Here is a 19,801-nt window from a genome sequence, read left to right on the forward strand (position 1 = left end):
TAGTTTTAAAAAAACCGGAGTTAAAATCGAATAACGAATTTTTTTAGTTTGTAATTTTTGTAAGTTTGGTAAAAAATGCCATTTTCTTCAGAATAAAAAGATTAGCATCAGAGATACGAAAAAATGTTTAAATATGAAATTGTAGGTTATTTAATTCCCAAGAACTTGGTCTGAAAAAACTTTTTCTACGGCAAAAATTGAGTGAATCGTAAATGAGTATATCGAAAAACATTGATTTTTTTCGATATAAAACTAACACTTTTGATAGGGAATAAATCGAAAACTATTAATTTTATCAAAAAAAATGTATGGAACATTTTTTGCTTAGAATGAATGTTTTTACCAACCTTTGCTGTCAAAATATAATAAAAAAATTCCACCCCCGAGATGGGGTGGCAACCACCCCCATAGTAAAATCGCCTTTCAGCATCATATAGATTTTGATCCTTGGACTATCCACTACTCATTCTCAAATTTTCACGCAAATCGATCCATTCTGTAAAAATTGCGAGGTGGAAAGCTTCGGTTCCTGGACTACTACTAAAATCACTAGCCAGTTGTGCCTGAGTTAAGCGAACCGACTATATAAAACAAACTTGTACCTACTTTTAAGATTTTGACTAGTTTAATGACAAGCAAATTGAGGAATATGTATGTATTTAAGATTTTTTGTCCATTTATTGCTATTGTAATGTCCGTATCAGACCTTCTTTCTCTGAAGTTTGGTTGGATAGTATTTTTGCGATGTTTGTTCATAGTTTCTATACCTGATATTGTGACATTGTAGACTATAGATAATAATTTACCTATAATTTTTGCCTTCTTTTTTTATTATACCTGCGTTATTCCAGTTTTTGGGTATTTTTGATTCTTTGGGACATTCGTTTCACTTCTTCCATGTTTTGATAAATTTGCTTTTTGATATATTACTTTTTGGTACGTTGGCTTATTCTTTTATTATTATTTTCATTGTATATTTTAGCAAAATTTCCTTGTTATTTTTCTGTACTACACTATATGCCCTAATTCACGATATTTTTCTTTATGTTTGAACGTTCCTTTATTTTTTAAATAACTTTTTCTGTTAGTTAATTGGGAACGCTGCTGTGTTGTATGTATTATTACTTTATCTCATAGTAATCTGTAGCAACCACCTGTGGGAAACATTTTAAACAGAGAACAAACAAACTTCATTTTTCGCTTATCCGTTGGGACTTATCCGGGTCCCGTTTGATTTTGCTTTTCTCTTAAAGAAAGTGATCATAATGTTTAGTTTGTGCTTTTTGCACATTAGGTTTATGTCTGTCCTCTTTAATTCCTTTTACCCATTCAATCTATTTATCTAATAAGTAGGGCAAGTTTGCTTCTTTTTTTTATACATTTCGTAATACCCTAAACAATAAACTTAATGCTCAAGTAGTTTAAATTAACTTACATCATTTGAATTTTATGACTGTTGAATGCAATAAAATTTGTTATTAGTATTTTTTGTTAATATGATGATTCAACCTCAATAACGTTTATATAAGTAAAAAAGTTATAATAGTAATAAATCACTTTTTGCAAAATCTTTTATGGGGCAATAAAATAGCGGAACATAATTTACAATATTGTAACATTTACAGATGAAGATAAACTATAACTTCGACTGTGGGTATATTTTCACGATTTAAAAGTCTTATATGTAATACCATACGACATAAAGAAACGATACGGTATAAAAAACGATAATCTTTATAATACAAAAAGTGAAGAACATTATTTTCAAAGATATTTCAAATCGTTCGTCGATGTAAAAATTGGTAGCTGTATATTATCTGTGGGCTAATATTATTCATGGAAAACCACTAGTTTTTAACATAAACCGCACATGGGTATCAGATACCCAATTTACCCAAAAATTTTTGTGAAAATATAGAAAAAGTAAATATTTCATGATCTTCTGAGACTGTCTAATCACTATTGAATACACAACCATAATCAAATCAATAATTTTATTTTCTCTCTCTATATTGTAGCAATGGGCGAGATGGTATCAATGGCGAGATACCATCTCGCCCAAGCTATTCAACCAAGCGCTAGAAGATTTGTTCAAACAACTGCACTGGGATGGTTTGGGTATAAACATAAACGGGCAATATCTGAATCACTTACGATATGCTGATGATATTGTATTAATAGCAGAAAGAAGTGAAGAATTACAAAGAATGATGAAAGAACTAGATAGAGAATCGACAAAGATAGGACTGAAGATGAATTACAGTAAAACAAAAACCATGACCAATCAACAAGAAGAACTAGTAATTACAGTGGCACAAACAAGAATAGAACAAGTAAAAGAATATATGAGAATCGACAAAGATAGGACTGAAGATGAATTACAGTAAAACAAAAACCATGACCAATCAACAAGAAGAACTAGTAATTACAGTGGCACAAACAAGAATAGAACAAGTAAAAGAATATATATATCTAGGACAAATCACTAGATTAAATAAAGAAAATCAGACCGAAGAAATAAAGAGAAGAATAAGGTTGGCCTAGGCATCATTCGGAAAACTGTCTTATATTCTAAAGAACAGAAAATACCCGCAATACCTAAAAACAAAAGTCTTCAATCAATGTATACTCCATGTTTTAATATATGGCTCTCAGACATGGACGTTTACAAAAGAGAATATGGAAAAAATAGCAAAGACAGAAAGAGCCATGGAAAGACAAATGCTGAACATTAAATTATCAGACAGGAAAAGAAACGAATGGATCCGTAACAAAACAAAAGTGAAAGACGTCTCTACCCAAGTAGCAAAGCTTAAATGGAAGTTCGCCGGACACACCCTACGGCAGAAGGATGAAAGATGGACTAAGATGATAATACATTGGAGACCATGGAACCACAAACGAAAAAGGGGAAGGCCACAGATGCGATGGTCAGATGACCTGAAGAAACACACTGGGTCAAAATGGATGCAAATTGCCCAAGATAGAGAGGCATGGAAGAAGGAAGAGGAGGCCTATATCCAAGGATGGATGTTTAGGGCTGATTAGATAGATAGATATTGTAGCAATACAAAAAAATATTAAAAATATTTAAAAATATTAAAATTCATTTTCTAAAAAACCAGAAACATATTTAAAAATATTTGACCTTAATTTAACTACAAGATGGTATTTCTAACTAAACGCGTTAAAGGGTAACGTGAATTTTCGTGATGCAGTATAAAGGATGGCATGGCCAAACCAATACCTCCTTTTGATTTATTTATAGGTGTGTATAAGGTTTGGTTTTTCTGTAACAGCATTTAATGAGAGGAACTAACTATCCGAAGCAGATTACAAAGCTTAATACCAGAAAAAATGTTTTATGTACACGCGCGCCACAAAAGAGCTTCAAAATACAAACTGTATCAAAGTTACTCTTTTGTGGCGCATTTTACTTCAAATTTAGCAAATATTATGGAAGAATCTTTTAAAATAAAACTAGAATTTTATTTCCCATTAAAATGAAAATACATTTTCGCGCCACGTAATACTCATATCAGCTCTTTTGTAGCTGGCATAATATTGTATGCGCCACTCATTTTTACGTCGTTTAGCGGTTTTTTATTCTTGTATAAAAAATACATTTTAAATTCTAGCAGGCATGCATTTTAGATTATTATTATGATCTGGATTTGTTTTTAAATGCAAAATTTATTAACAAGACGATAATTAACATTGGCATACTTGCATTATATTACGCAGACTTTTTAAAAATTTTGCATATTTGCGCCAATTTTTTGCATATATATGCGCATATTTGTTATGTTTTCTGTTGAATATTTTCCTGTCTCTAATTGAAGTTTTTATTTCATTCTATGTCCATACATACAATTGAAAATCGATTAGGCTAGAGGTTACTACTATATTTACTATAAAAACTAAATTTACATATAACAATTAATTAGGAGAAATAGAAAAGAGTTTCTCTTGTATCATAATGTTGACCATGAAGACGCTAGTCCTAGATTAACTTGTTTACTTGGTCATTAAAACTATATTATCTATTTTATTGTCCCATAAAATTGCACAAATTAATGGGTTGTTAACTGAAATAACACCAAAGCTATAAAATCAATATGAATTTATGGAATTTGCCAACGACGTTGTAATCGCACTTATATTATGTTTATTGTAAATATCTAGTGAAAGTAAGTAATGTAAACAAATTGTTTACTTTTTTGCTACGCAAGATATTAATATATCTAAGGTCCGGTTTCACCAACAACAAATAAATCAATGAATAGTTATTCGGCGAATAAAATTTATTAGACGTTTAAATTTTTATTTAATTTCAATATAATTTTGATAATTTAAAGTTAAACTGAGCAATTTACTTTCTTATAGATATTTACAGCGAGATTAACTTGCCAATTTATTCGAAATTGCGAGATTAAATATATAAAATAAATAAAATAAGTATTATTTGACGTTAGTTAAATGGAGAAATGTCAGTTTATTGGTCGAATAAATTTATTAGTAGAATAAACTACTATTTGTCGTTGGGAACGGCCATTAGTCTCTTACTCTAGAAACAAGAGTAGGTAACCAAACTTTTTATACTAGCATTCTTTTCAATCATAGGACATTCAATAAACCATTTAAAAATAAAAACCCAGAGAAGAGAAGAAGTGGAGAACGACCGCGTAGGAGATTGACTATTAACGTCCAAAGATTTGACCCAAACGATTGAACTGAAGAAAAGCGTTTAATTAATTAATACGATAAAACGGATTCTAATGTTAATTGTAGCACAAAACGTCTCTACCGGTGGTTTTTCTAAGACTACGATAAAAACACGAATTTTTTGAATTCGAGTTTTGGTTAAAGTTTTGTTTCGTATCGTATTGAAATTTGACACGAATAAACGCCGATTTATACATAAACAAATATATGAGCGTTCAAAATTTAAAACTTTAGTGTTTAAACTTTAAACAATTAACGTAAAAAGTAAAATTATGTATAGTTCATATCATTAGCTACAATCCGTAAAAGTTTCAAGTTTCTACATTGTAAAAAACAAGAGAATTTAAGCATTTTCCATCAAAAAATTTTTTTTTATTTAAATAATTAATAAAAATTATTTTTTTATGGACTATTCCTGTATTGTTCCCGCGAATGCATATGTCTGCAAATTTTCATTCATTTGCATTGAAGAAAAGTCAGTCAAATTAACGTCTAAAAATTTGATGCAAACTATTGAAGTAAAGAAAAGCGTTTAAAAAGGGAAAATGTTAGTGGATATGTATGTATGTGACTGGAAAAGTTAAACCGATCTGAATTTTTTTTCTGTGTTTGAAGAGGGGGGTCAGGGCCGATTCAGAACCGGTGTAGTTTGTGACTTTTGACCACCCATAAGCCAGCTATAGGACTTGGTAGGTACAAAACAGCATATTTTTTGGGGGTATATAATATATCTTCGGTTCAACAAGAGACAGGAGAACCTGAAATACACCAAATCAATAGTGTTGAGTTAAGCTTTCAAATGGTGTCTAAGCCGTTAGGATCAGACATACACACGGCTCAGTATCGCCGAAAACTTTGAAAATTTTGGTTTTTCGACAATTACTCAAAATTTCAACCTACGAATTGCGCCAATAACTGAGCGTTTGTAGAAGGACTCTAGGCGAATCTGACGGTGTATACCTCATATCCGGGAAAATTCGAATTTTTAATTTATAGGCTTCATAAGTATGATCAAATATATTTCCTATGGGAAAAACGAATTTTTAAGCTTATAATTAAATAATTCCTGTAATTGCTTCAGTTATCATACTTGGCCTTAGATGCATCAGATACTACTTGTCAATACGTTTCAAACTCATGTTTATTGATCAAAGTCGGTTAAGCCGTTTAGAAGTTATTAAGCTACAAAAGTATAATAAAACTAACGATTATTCCCGAAACGGTTTATGTAGCTGTAGTGGTTACGACGCTAAATTTGATCTGGCAACGGGCAATCCTAGTTCATTAACCGGCCATCCCAATATTTTTATTTCAATCTATTTCGAATAGAAAAAAAATCTAGTGTACATTCGATGGACACTAGATCATTTGGGAGATAATGCGACAAAGGCGACCATTTATAAAGCTTAACGTGTAATCGAGAAAAATTGCATTCAACTTCATACATTTAATTTATAAAAAACTAAAAAACTGAAAAACTCCTGATACAAGAATAAAAAACCGCTAAACGCCGTAAAAATGAGTGGCGCATATAATATTCCAGCTACAAAAGATCTGATATGAATATTACGTGACGCGAAAATGTATTTTCATTTTGATGCAAAATAAAATTTTAGTTTCATTTTAAACGATTTTTCCATAATATTTGCTAAATTTGAAGTAAACGCGCCATAGAGGAGTTTCAAAATTCAAACTGTATCAAAGTCAATCTTTTGTGGCGCGTTTTACTACAAATTTAGCAAATATTATGGAAAAATCGTTTAAAATAAAACTAAAATTTTATTTTGCACCAAAATCGCGCCACGCAATATTCATATCAGATCTTTTGTAGCTGGAATATTGTATGCGCCACTAATTTTTACGGCGTTTAGCGGTTTTTTATTGTTGTAAACAAATATAGTAATATAAATGAACAAAGTTCAAAAAAAGACCCAACCTAAATTGTACTACGTATATTATTGTCGGTCAGTGTTATAAATATGATTTGTGAAAAGTCAAAGACGGTCATGGCTGGGACATGCCCAGAGACAAGAAGATGTAAAAACAGGAATGAAACGAGTAGTTTGGATGACGTGGAAGACGACGTGAAAACTATGATGAATATAAGACAATGAAGGAGAAAAGCACAAGATATATCTGAATGGAAGGACATAAATGGACAAGCAAAGGCCCATCCAGGGTTATGATGCCAAGAGAAGAAGAAGTCTTATAAATAAAATAGCAGGAATTTAATTTTTTTCCATAAATTTTCAAAATATAGTTTTGGCCACGACGCCCTTTTCTTAAACTTAAAAAATAGTAGCTATTTTTAATAGTAGTGGCAAATTGATGGTCAGCTATTGATGGCCCTATATTTAGGGTGGTGGTGTAGGAGATAAAATGTATTGCCGTTATGAACATTTTAATTTATTATTCTTATAACTTTTGGCAAGCTTCTTTCCCAGTACGATATTAATCCCCTTTTGTCGAAACAAAGCTATTCAGGTGCACATCCTGCCCGGAATATATTAAACGTTAACGTTTATAATATTAGTCCACGTTGTGAGACCGCTCCCGTATGCAAAATTTCTGATTTCTGTTAGTATTCCTTTTCAACAATGTCCCCTTTAAATAAACATATTCGAAAAATATTGTTAGGTTTTTTTTATGATGATGTTTTTTTTTTATTATGATGATGATGATGATGATTGTTAGGTTTTTTTTTAGTAATTTCAATCAAAAAGGCTTTGTTTTGTCATTTTTCTTTTTCTTTTTTTCTTTCTCCCCTTGCCTTTAACCTCTCAGGATGTCGGATTCGGGCCAGCTATTTTAGTTTCCATTCGTCCAGCTCTTACATTATTTTCTATTTCCTGCCATTATTTTCAATTCCTCGAGTGATTTTTACCAATTTTTCCCGTCTCTACTACTGGCTGTATCCATTTTTTATTTTGTTTGCCCCTTTTTTTACGATTTTCCTTGCTTCTTGGACTTTTCTTGTAATTCTGTTGGGTTGCATCCTCATCAAATGCCCATACCAGTTCATTTGTCTCTTGGCTAATTTATTTATTATTGGTTCTTGGTTGACCATTTGCCTAATAGTCTCGTTGCTTAATCTATCCCATTTTGTCTTTCCAACAATCCTTCTTAGGTGCCTCCTCTCCATTGCAGTTATCATGGCTCTTATGTTTTTCCAGAATTGTTCAGTTTTCACGTGCATAGAGCACAGTCGGTATCACTACTCTGTCATATATTTTTATTTTTGTCTCTCTTGTAAGTTCTCTTTTTCCCGATGTTGGGGCTAATGGATAGTTATTTTTTAGTAGTAGTCATTTTTCTCAAATGTTGATAATTGTCAGGTTATAAGCGATGTAAAATTAAAATATAGGTACATTTTAGATGCTTGAAAACTGATATAAAAATTATTATTTTTGAGGTTGCCAAGTGTCTAAATTGAAATTTAAACATTCAACTCTAAGATTATGACGAACAGTTGAGACTTAGACAGTTCTTTTTTAATTTTTTAATTTAATTGTTAATTGTGCGAGTTCATTTTATTTTTAAGCCGCCGCGCAGCGCACTATACGATGCCTCTCTGTTGCAGTATATGATTGACATATTTTATTAGCACAGTGGCAATTATTAATTGAATAAGTGAATACATTATTAAAAAAACTATGTTAATAATAGGTTTGTTTTAGCAAACAGTCAAACTAGTCAGAAACCGTCAGCAAACAGTTGGTCAGTGAGAGAACATAATACAGTCACCAGTGCTATCCCCTCTACTCGCGCTGGTCGACTATTCTCTCATGGTTTCAAACCGTTTGAAACTGATGCTAGAACAAACCTATTGTTTTCACCCAATTTTGAAAAAAATGTAAAAACTTTGAATTATGCAAGTCCGTCTGTCCGTCCGTCTGTGAACACAACTCACTCCTCCGTCATTATACCAGGTAAAACGACAAGTGAGGTGTCAAATGAAAGCTAATAATCCAAGGATGGTACTAAAGGTGAGAAATTTGACCTAGGCTGTCTGTCCATCTGTCCGTCCGACCGCGAAAATAACTCCACCGTCATTATACCAGGTACGAAAGATGGCACTTAAGGTGAGACATTTGATCTAGGACTTCCGGTTTGAGAAAAGCAACCAGAAGTACTGTTTTAAAGTCACCGGAATAGTACAAGTGATATATTATTCGACGCGCCCGATTACTTTGGGTAAACACCTAGGACTTACGAAGTCCAATTGCTTGTTAAATTATAGAATTGTAATAAATATTAACTATTTGTTGGGAACTTTTCGCATAAGTACGTATAATATATATAGCCCAGAGGAAAATGGAAAGGTCACTGCTGAGTATAATATTGCTTCGTGACCGAGTTAGAAATGAAGACTTAAGACGAAGAACAGGAGTTACCGATGTAATTTCCCGAATTGCCACCCTGAAATGGAACTGGGCCGGACATGTCGCCCGAATCAGTGATGGGAGATGGACGAAGAGATTACTTGAGTGGAGGCCGAGATTAGACAAAAGAAGTAGAGGAAGACCACCTACTCGTTGGACTGACGATCCACAGTGGTTCCAAATGCTGAAAACGTGGTCATGAGGTGAAAAAAAGTCCCTATCTAGGGATTTTCATGTTTACAGTTGTTTTCTCATACTATCGTAGAGTCGTAATACGCAGGTAAAAGGATCAGACTGGATGTATTCTGGTTCCTAGCTCAGGAGCAATTGAGCCATGTTTAAGGTTATTTTAGCCGACAGAGAAAGTGAAAAAGAACGCGTATATTGAAAATTCTGTAAAACGTTTTGTAGTTTATCAATGTTATCGCTGCAAAGCAGATTCTTCTTTTTTAAGTATATATTAATGTAGGATGTAAATTAACTTAGATTTAGTAACAATAAATGCCTTAAATTTGTTAATGCATAAGTAGTGAAAATATACTTGAAATAATCAAAATTTTGTAAAGATACATTCAAAAAGTACAAAATTCTGCATAATTCGCGACTAATGTTTATTAACCTTAAAATAGATAGTAAGAAGATACAGAATCACTTTGGTTTAGCTGCCTGTAACTACTGCCTATGCATTGCTGGCAGTTGTTTGCATACAAAAGTGGGAAATGACGCATATTAAATGATTCTGGCGATTGTTGAGTATGTATGGGCGGTTGTGCATAAGTAATAGGTTCTGAATATTGTACTTCGTAAAGAAAATGTATTGGTAATCAGCAATTTCAAAAGTGCTTTGTAATATAAAATTTTAAACAAATATGAGTTTAAAATAAATTTTTCGAATTTCTTTCGACCATATTGGATCCGCCATTTTGTTTAAAAAAAGTAATGTGAGATTTGTAATGAGCGACCTTAAACTACTAAATTTGACAAAAAAATTTGGCCATGTTGGATTCGCCATTTTGTTTTCAGAATAAATAATGTCAGATCCGTAATTAGCAATGTCAAAAATCCTTGAAAACGAAAGTAACTCAGAATTGTATAAACAATATACGCTTTTAAAGGTTCATGACCAGGTTTTTGACATTTGGAACCACTGTGCGATCTCAAGAAAATGTCTAGAAATTGGATGCAAAGTGCTCAAAATAGAGCACAATAGACAAAAATGAGGGAGGCCTATGTCCAGCAGTGGACGCAAGGGGCTGGATGATGATGATGACGTATAATATAATTGTGACAGAGACACACCATATAGTGCGACATGCGGCGGCGAACCGCCGCTGCGCTGCGGCTTAACCCTCGCAGCACCAACCTTTTAGTAGAAATAGCGAGGACCAAGGAGGGTCAATAAATGTCCACACATAAATTAATCAAAAACGTGCTTCTTTATTTAAACTAATTTAAAAATAACATTTATAATATTCCTAGACGTTAATCGAATGGTTAAAAGATACGAATTTATAATTTACTCGGAGTCTTCAGCTTCAGTGGAATTGGCATCATCGTAGGATACAGAAACATTTTTGACTTCTTGCTGTGCTTACCGTATACATACTTGCATTTTGAACAAACTATGGTTGTTTTCCCACTTATTGGCCGTTTTTCTTTTAGATTTTTGCTAATTTGACACATGAATCATATCGTCCCTTTCCATATTGGGACGGTGTTGAAGGTATTCAAGGGGATTATTTATAGTGCACTGTCAAGTTTTTATAAAAGTATGAGGAAATGAATTAAGTATAGAAATGCTAATTATGCCATCTAATAGGCCAGTAGTACGCCGACAACTACTAATTATTTGAGATTTTTAGGAACAAATGTATTTAGAAAATCGGATGCAATGCAATGTTGTGGATACTTTTTAACCCTCCTTGGTCCTTCTAGGGTTAATAGTTGAGTGGACGCGCATAACAATTAAAAAACAACGGTCTGTGTTGAAATAAGCCCGATTAGTCTCCAGAATTTTAAAATTAAATGTTTAAACTTCAATTTAGGCACTTGGAAACATCAAAAATAATAATTTACGTATGAGTGGTAAATATTCGAAAATGCGAAAACAACGGTCTGTGTTGAAATAAGCCCGATTACTCTCCAGAATTTTAAAATCAAATGTTTAAACTTCAATTTAGGCACTTGGAAACATCAAAAATAATAATTTACGTATGAGTGGTAAATCTTGGAAAATGCGTATTATCGCATTGTCCAGATTTTAAATCGCTTATAACTCGAAAACTGTTAACTTTTGAGAAAAATGAAAGGAAACCTTTTTTGTTGTTTAAATGACCCAAAAACAAAAGATAATATTTTCTGGAGAGAAAAAGGTGATCTTTTGAATTTCTTAAAAAAATTGTTTAAACAATTTCTGCCCAAAAATTTCGTTGGGCATCAAGCTTCTTATTTGTTTAAAGGTCACATTTTTGAACAGGAATCGGCAAAAAAAACCGATACAGAAAATTATTCATACGGGAGCGGCATCACAATATGGACTATATCTAATGCGAATGCACTACAAAAAGGCCGGGGATTTTGGCCGTTACCTATAACAAGTGCTTTCATGTTATAAAACCACCTGACACGGTGAGCTGCCAACTGTTATATATCCGGTTCGGTGGATAAGTTGACTTTATGAGAAAAAGGTACCCTACATGCTAACAACTGTTTTACAACAGTCGTCCTGCGTATGGAATTATGTGAGTCTAATTATGTATTGCCGTTTAAATTTCGTATTTTTTAATTTTCGTTGCAATATCATTAGTATACGTAATCGCAAAAATCTATCAACATGCACATAAATCTAAAATAAGCTAGTTATAACGTCCAAAAATATTGTGAAAATAACGGTCATGTTATCTAGAAATTCGGTATCATCGACAAAAAATGTTTCACGAGCAAATTTGAGAATGAAGCTGAAGCCATAGGCTGTACTATACCTAGTACTCTAGATTTCGATTAATTAATTTTAGAACACCTGTATACAATAGGCTCGAAGGCATCGTTGCTCAGTCCGCATAATTTTTGGCGGGGTCGTTCTTAGAAGTGAGAAACACAAGAAAGAAAAAATTCTAAACAACAAAAAAAAAGGAAATAAGAAAGAGAACAACTCTTGGCAATACTTAAGAGCAAGCGCGGTTACAGGAGGGGGGGGGGTCGTCAACGGGTCTATGGACCCCCTATTGTATTTAGTCTATAAGTATTTTTTTTTATTATTTATTATTTTTTTCTGTTAACTCTAAACTTTAAGCCATCAGTACAACACTAAATTACACGACAACCGCCTCCAAAGAATTGAAAGAAGTCATAAAATCTAATAAAACACCCTTCTCTGAAAAATAATCTGCAGGCGCATTTGTTTGGGTACCGGTGGAACCATAAACAACGGAAATATTTTTCTCAATTCAATTCAATTATAGTCGTGAATTGTCTACCAATCTTTTTGATACCGTAGGTATCTGGGATTATATAGTGTATTTTATCCTTAGAGTAAGTGTGAGTCGTATGGCTAAATCTGGAAAATATATTCTTTTTCATCTTTACTCAGAATTGAGTATTATAAACTGTCTTTCGGTCCTTTTCCTTGACGAAGGGAAGGTAAATGCGTGGCCAAAGTGTCCTCTATTTGCTTTCTCCTATTTTCGTCGTCTCTGTGTTTATATATTGTAAAAACCTGAGATACAGAATGCAGCCAGAAAGCAGTTTATTAGCGAAAAGTCTTAGATTTAAAATATTGTTTATTATATTTTTAATTTCAATTATTCTAATTGTTTAAAAAGTAGTAAACTTTGTATCTAGGGCTTTTCGTTGTTTTCCTCGTATTGCGAGAGATGTCGCTAGATTGCGTCTCAAAAGGTGGAATCATTGCATCGCGATGGTTCGCCTTAAATAGGCGGGGTTGTTGATGTTTGCTTCAGAGTTGTGACTGCATAGCTCCACCGAGGACGCATGGGATGCAGAAATAGCTATCTGAAGATGGTGGTCCAACTCTGAATCAAATTAAAACAAAACTGCCTTTATCTCTTTTTATATAATATTTGAATATGAGGTAAGTCTGCTCCCCCCCCCCCTATTATGAATTTCTAGATCCGCGCCTGCTTAAGAGCTTGCTGAAACTAAAAGATTGCTAGTATTATTGGAGATAATGCAATTAATTTAACTACTTAGAAATGCACAAGGAAAAAAATTTGGGAATAAAAGCGTTCCTTATATTTAAATGAAAATAAAGAGAAAGAGAAGAATAAAATCGGTTTGACAATGATCTTCAAACTTATAACGTTTGTAATACATATTTTTGAAGAGAACTTCAAACATCTAGAAGAAGCGGTGCTGTGACTTGACAACGTCAAATATAACCTTGTCAACATCGTCAAAACAATGGTTTTTCTAAACAGCAAAGTTGTTCAACGCGGTCTCTAATCCGAAAAACCATGGAAATTACCCATAGCTCCCGCAGAAACCTTAAATCCTATATATGCAGCTGCCTACTTATAACAATTTTCACAATTCAACTTCTTCTTTTGGTGCCATATTAGGTCCCCTTTAACTTTAGGAGTCACATTAGCGAGTTGTTTGTGGTCTTCAGCTAATCGAAATACAGTAAAACCTGCCATATCCGGATCAATGTGTCGACAGACCGATCCGGATATGAAAAAATCCGGATATCAAGACCACTACTTATTTTACAGTCTCTGAAACGTTTTCTCCTTCATACATTCCAGTAATCAACACCGTCAATAACTTTCGTCGATAGACACGTTTTATAGATTCTATAATACATTATTTCGCCATCTTTTAGTTCTTCTTTTAGTGCGTTGTTCAACAGCAGGACTGCCTTTCTCGGTAGATTTCGGTAGATCCGGTGCAGAACCGTCCGGATGTGGGGAGGTCCGGATATGGCAGGTTCTACTGTAGTTGTTTAGCATTGCATATTTTTGTCCAATGGCGAATATTTTTAAGCCATGACATTTTACCTTACATGATAAACTGAAGAATTCTGTACCGGTCTCCTCTAAGAACATGTCGTAGGTATGAAAGTTTTCTTTTTTAACAGTTTTCAGTAACAGCATTTGCTCTATTTAATACAGCTTCGTTCATCTGCATCGCTGTTCAGGGTATTTGGAGAAAACATCTCTAGGCGATTGCCTTGAACAAAACATCTCGTTGCCATGTAACAATACTGATCAAATATAGCATTTAGATTATTCTTTTACATAATTTTAGATTTAAGCTGTGGTTATAGAATTATTCTATGAATGATTTCATTTTTAGAAACATTGTGCTTCAATCCTGCAATTGATCTCTTTACTTGGATCTAATTATTGGTCTGTAATATAGCATCCCAGATATTTAAAATGAGTAACTATCTAATATTTTGTTAAATTATCTGTAGGCAAGCAGTGTCTTAAAGGCGGGGACTAAAAATTTTGTTTTAACTAGGTAAGTTTAAGTAGATTTAACTACGTAAGTAGAAATGCAACAATTCAACATAGGGAAAAACTGATCAGCTAAATGTTCTGAAGACTTACCGTGTTGATGGTGTTTGTTCCGATTAAAATGCTGTTATTTTCACGATTACTGTAAAGCCTGAAAAAGTAAAAAAAAAACGAAATTATTATAGGTTAGTCACATCAGTCAATTTAAAAATACAAAGTCAAATATTAAAATGCAATTTCTTTACAAAGAAAAGTCGTACGAGAGATAGGTACAACCCATGAAAATAATCCAAAAATGAATTTTATTAATGAATGTAGAGATACATTAAAAAAATCTAGAATAAAAAGGCAAAGATATTATTATTATATAAAGAGAATAACATTAATAAACATAAATGCATGACACAAAATATGTACAGTGTATATAAACAGCAAAGTGATGCCAATAAGAGGACCATATTATTATGAAGAATAAAAAATATAAATAGAAGTAGGTATGTACACGATCATTAATGCCCGGTTGCACCAACAGATCTTAAGCTTAAGTCGAGGATATCATAAGAATTAATATAATATAATTATAATATATTACAATAAGAATACCATAATATAATAATAGATATAATTGATAATAAGGTAAGAATCTAAAACTATGGTGCAACGTAAGTGATACTCAAGGAGGCCATATCTATAAGTAGAGCTTAGCTAAGCTGGAGCTTAAGATCTGTTGGTGCAACCAGGCATAAATAGTTTACACCTTAATTTTTATATTGTTATACTGTAAAATACCTTAGCAACCTTTGCATTATCTCTCTGGTAATAATACCCCGTATCCCTACTAGTCTGTAGTTAGTCACACTGAACGACCCCTGGGTGCGAAAAGTTTTTTTCCCTTCCCTACCCTTGATTGTTCGAATGGATTCGTAATGGTCTTGGTGTATGGTAGGTTTGGTTAGGCGTTGATTTTAAGAAGTGTTGCTGGCTAGATGGGCGCAGTTCCCAAAGGCCATAAAAGAAAAAGAAAAAAATACTGTAAAATTGCAGTGTCGTACGGATTTGATAAATGTCAAAATAAAAAATTTCAAAAAGTAAATCCTTGTCAAAAATTTTTCGAGAGTTGGAAAATAAAATAAAATGATATCAGACTCCTCCAAACTGGTTAGTTGGTCGCTAAAGCAAGTTGCTGCAGATTTAAATGAGTCATGTGTGCATATGGAAAATCTAACAAAGGTGAAATAATTTTCACTCTATAGCACGGTTGGGCAGTTCAACAGGGCAGAAGATCTCCATAGATCAACAAGATGAGATGTTTTGAGAGAATCTCCTTTTGCGGCAGCTCAAAAAGCTAGAGAAGAGACAGCGTTGCCGGGCAGGATTTGCAATATACGTAGAAGAATTAAAGCAAGTGAACTGATAAATTGTGCAGCTGCAAGGAAACCTTTTTTGACTGAGGATCACAAGAGGACACTAGTTGAATTTTGTAATGAATTTATAAACCGTGACGAGAACTTTTGGTCTAGGGTTGCATTTTCTGATGAAAAAGTATTTCAGTCATAGAGCAATGGTCGAGTAAGAGTTTATAGGCCAAAAAATCATAGGTATGATGAACAATATATTCATCATTTAAGAAATAGTGGAGGATTCTCTGTCAACGTATGGGGATGGATAAGTACTGAAGGCCCGGGAGTTTGTTATCATTATAGAAGAAAAATTAACAGGATTATATTACAAACGTATTCCTGAGAACACAATGTTGCTATCGGTGATCCAGAGATTTTCCAATAACGACTTCATCTTATTGTTATAAAAATGTATAAAATAAATTTAAAAAATGGGCTAAATAGAAATTAAACCCAAAAAGAAATAATATACATACACATATTTGTATAATGTTCCTTTTTTTGAAATGTGGTTCTGTTCTGTTGCCCTAGAACTAGAAGAGTTCCTATACGTATTTTGCTCACTCTTCTTTTATGTATTTTTGATTCATCAGTACTCTATTTTTATCTGTTATACATAATTGTTTGATGTTAAACACTTATCTTATTTTGTCTTCTTTGAAATGATTAGGATTCTGTTCTAGTAGTACATCTAGTTCATTGCATCGTTTGTTAATCTGTGTATCATCTTATGAGTTTCTGTGTATTTAGTTTCATCTCTGTTTTTTACATAGTGTTCTTTCGTCTATTAATGATATAATTTACTGTGCAATCCATTCATTTTTCACATGGTTTCCGTCATGTCGAAGCTTTTTTCTGTGTTTCCTGTAGTTATATTATTTTTTATAGCTTTCCTACATCTCAAATATTTACCATATCTAATTCTAATTTTAATTTTACAGTTACCTTCTACAGTTACTTAAAAGAATTATGAGCGACCTAGAATTCCAAATTGGATCCTAGAACACCAATTTGGATTCCGACAAGCTCATTCTACAGTGCAGCAATGCCATCGCATATCAAATGTAATTAATAGAGCTTTAGACGATAAACAATATTGCACAGCAGCCTTTCTGGATATCAGCCAAGCATTTGATAAGGTCTGGCACCCAGGATTACTTTATAAAATCAAAAAATCTCTACCCAACAAATACTTTAACTTATTAAAATCATATCTAAATCAACGAGAATTTGAAACTAAAGTGGAGGATGAACTATCAAACCGTAATCAAATTCAGTCAGGAGTCCCACAAGGTAGTATACTGGGTCCACTTCTTTATGTACTGTACACATCCGATTTACGAAACTAAGTCAACACATATAACTTTCACACTAAGGAAAGACCAATGTCCAAATATTAGCCTTAATCAAGTCAACATACCCCAACAGAATATCGTCAAATACCTGGGACTTCATCCTGATTCTAAATTAAACTGGAAACAACATATTCTAAAGAAGAAGAAACAAATTGAGTTGAAAGTAAAAGAAATTAATTGGCTTATAGGTCGAAAATCTCGACTCACAATTGAGAACAAACTGATCATTTATAAAACAGTCATCAAACCTATACGGACGTACGGAATCGAACTATGGAGTTGTGCCAGCAAATCAAATACAAAAATAATCCAAAGAACTCAATCAAAAATTCTACGCACCATCGCAACTGCCCCGTGGTACATTTCCAACCAAATACTCCATAGAAACCTATTAAACATCCCGTTAGTCAGCACAGTTATTCAAGAAAGAGCCAACAGACACCATGAGAAATTGGAAGGCCACCCCAACCAATTAATATTACCACTACTGCAACCACTAAACAACAAAAGAATGCGAAGATTATGGCCCATAGATCTTCGCTGAAACTGGAGTGAAACCGCTGGGTGATGTACCTCATAACGCCATATTAGTGTACAATACTATAGCTGATATAAGTTATTGACTTGTTTTCAAATTAACTCATAGAATATGTAATTCTGATTGTTAATAAATGCTTATAAAAAAAACCTTCTACTTTTAAAAAAGTAGAAGGAAAAGTAAAATTTCCTGGCTAAAAATTGTACGTACTTAATTTTACACAACAATTACACAACTTTTCAGAGCAGCAGTGTGCAAATTACAGATTGCCAAGATGGTCGCTAACATCCAAAAGGGATAGGCACTACAAGAAGAAGAATAATCAAGATTTACCAGCTATATTTTATAAAATTAGTACTAGACAATAACAGAAGATGCCTTGAAAAATGATTTGATAAGTATACAATTTGTGACTCAGTACACACTGAGTATGTATTAGTATTTCTGTATAAATCTCCACACAGATGAAGCATGAAACTATAAATATTATATAAGCACAGTTAATACTATTACTTTGTATTTATATATTTATTCCTGGCAGTGCAACTAATAAAATAAATTTATATTCGAGCCGTAGGATTTCAATCTCGCTCGAACATATAAATCATTTTAGCGTAATTCATTTCGTATTAGGTTTCTATTATCCCGCATCAGTGGTTTTGGAATATATTGGAATTCACATGCAAGGTGAAATAGTTTTGATATATTGCGGTATCAACAATAAAGCACAGAATGATGGGTGAGCGGTTTTTGTTGATGGAAAAGTAATATCAATTTGTATTAAACGTTATCCTGACAATCAATAGTAGACTGGAAATAAAAAAAGAATAAAAAGCCAAGAAAAGTTAGTCTCCTTGAAAGTATACTGGATATTTTTATAAAAAAGCAACCAACAGGTGAAATTACAAATCAAACGTAAAAAACAAGACAGCAATCAAAATATGATATCATGGGGCGCAGCACCACTAATCTCAAGAGAGAAAGTGACAACTATAATGTAACGAATAAATTTTAAAACATGAATAGGATAGTGAGCTATTCAAAATTAAAAACAGGTGTTTGCTAAACTCTAACCTAATTTATCATACATTTTCTTTTTACCCATTTTACACCATTAAAATGTGAAAATCTTATTCATGTCTGTCTGTCCGTCCGTAAACACAACTCCTCCATTATTAGAACAGAAAGAATGACAAGTGAGGTGTAGAATGAAAGCTTATCATAACACAAAGATTGTACTAAAGGTGAATTTGACCTCGGACTTGCGGTTCTAGAGTTGAAACCGAAAGTACTATTTTAAAGTCGTCGAAATAATACAAGCGATATATTATTCGACGAGCCTTAGCAAGATGAGAACAAATATAAACTTACGGCTTTATATCACTTCCAGTTAAAGTAGCAACTAGAAGTACTACATTATAGTCGCAGAGATGATACATGTAATATATCAATGGATGCGTATTAAAGATCAGAGCTCGAATATTAAGTTCCGGTTTTGATGTCATTTCCGATTAAAGATTTATGAGCGAAAGTTTGACAAAAATGACTCAAAATTATGGAAATCGTATATCAATCGAAGCAAAATTACACGGTTTCAAATATCGACTTCTAGTTCTAGAAAATGGAACCCGAATACGATGGAGGTCCCAGAAACCTTGAAAGATTGGATCGACGTGCTTTGGTCCTCTAAGGTGTAAGTAATTTCGTGTTCAAAAAACGGCTGGAAAAGATCTTTCTTCGGATTTTTGGAATTAACAAAAATTATTCGTGATTAATTTTCACAATAAGGGTAGAACAATAACTGACAGTGACTATTCGACGTTTTTGACCACACCACGAGAAAATTTATGGAGAGAAAATACGAAAAGTTGTTCTCCAGCAGATTAAAAATTATTCTGTAATAAATAGTCAGACAAAAGAATAA

At 33.0% G+C, this 19,801-nt stretch overlaps 1 protein-coding gene across 2 annotated transcripts in view; it reads right to left on the reverse strand.

Annotated features, from left to right (window-relative positions):
* Positions 1-19,801, reverse strand: part of LOC114338580 (ras association domain-containing protein 10-like) — a 441,809-nt gene that overhangs the window by 328,585 nt on the left and 93,423 nt on the right. For both annotated transcript variants that reach the window (XM_050650168.1, XM_050650166.1), the window contains exon 2: positions 14,678-14,735. The gene's annotated coding sequence lies outside the window, so the exon portion shown is untranslated. The remainder of the gene's footprint in view (positions 1-14,677; positions 14,736-19,801) is intronic.

This window comes from Diabrotica virgifera, chromosome 5 (assembly GCF_917563875.1).
Source record: "Diabrotica virgifera virgifera chromosome 5, PGI_DIABVI_V3a".
NCBI lineage: Eukaryota > Metazoa > Arthropoda > Insecta > Coleoptera > Chrysomelidae > Diabrotica > Diabrotica virgifera.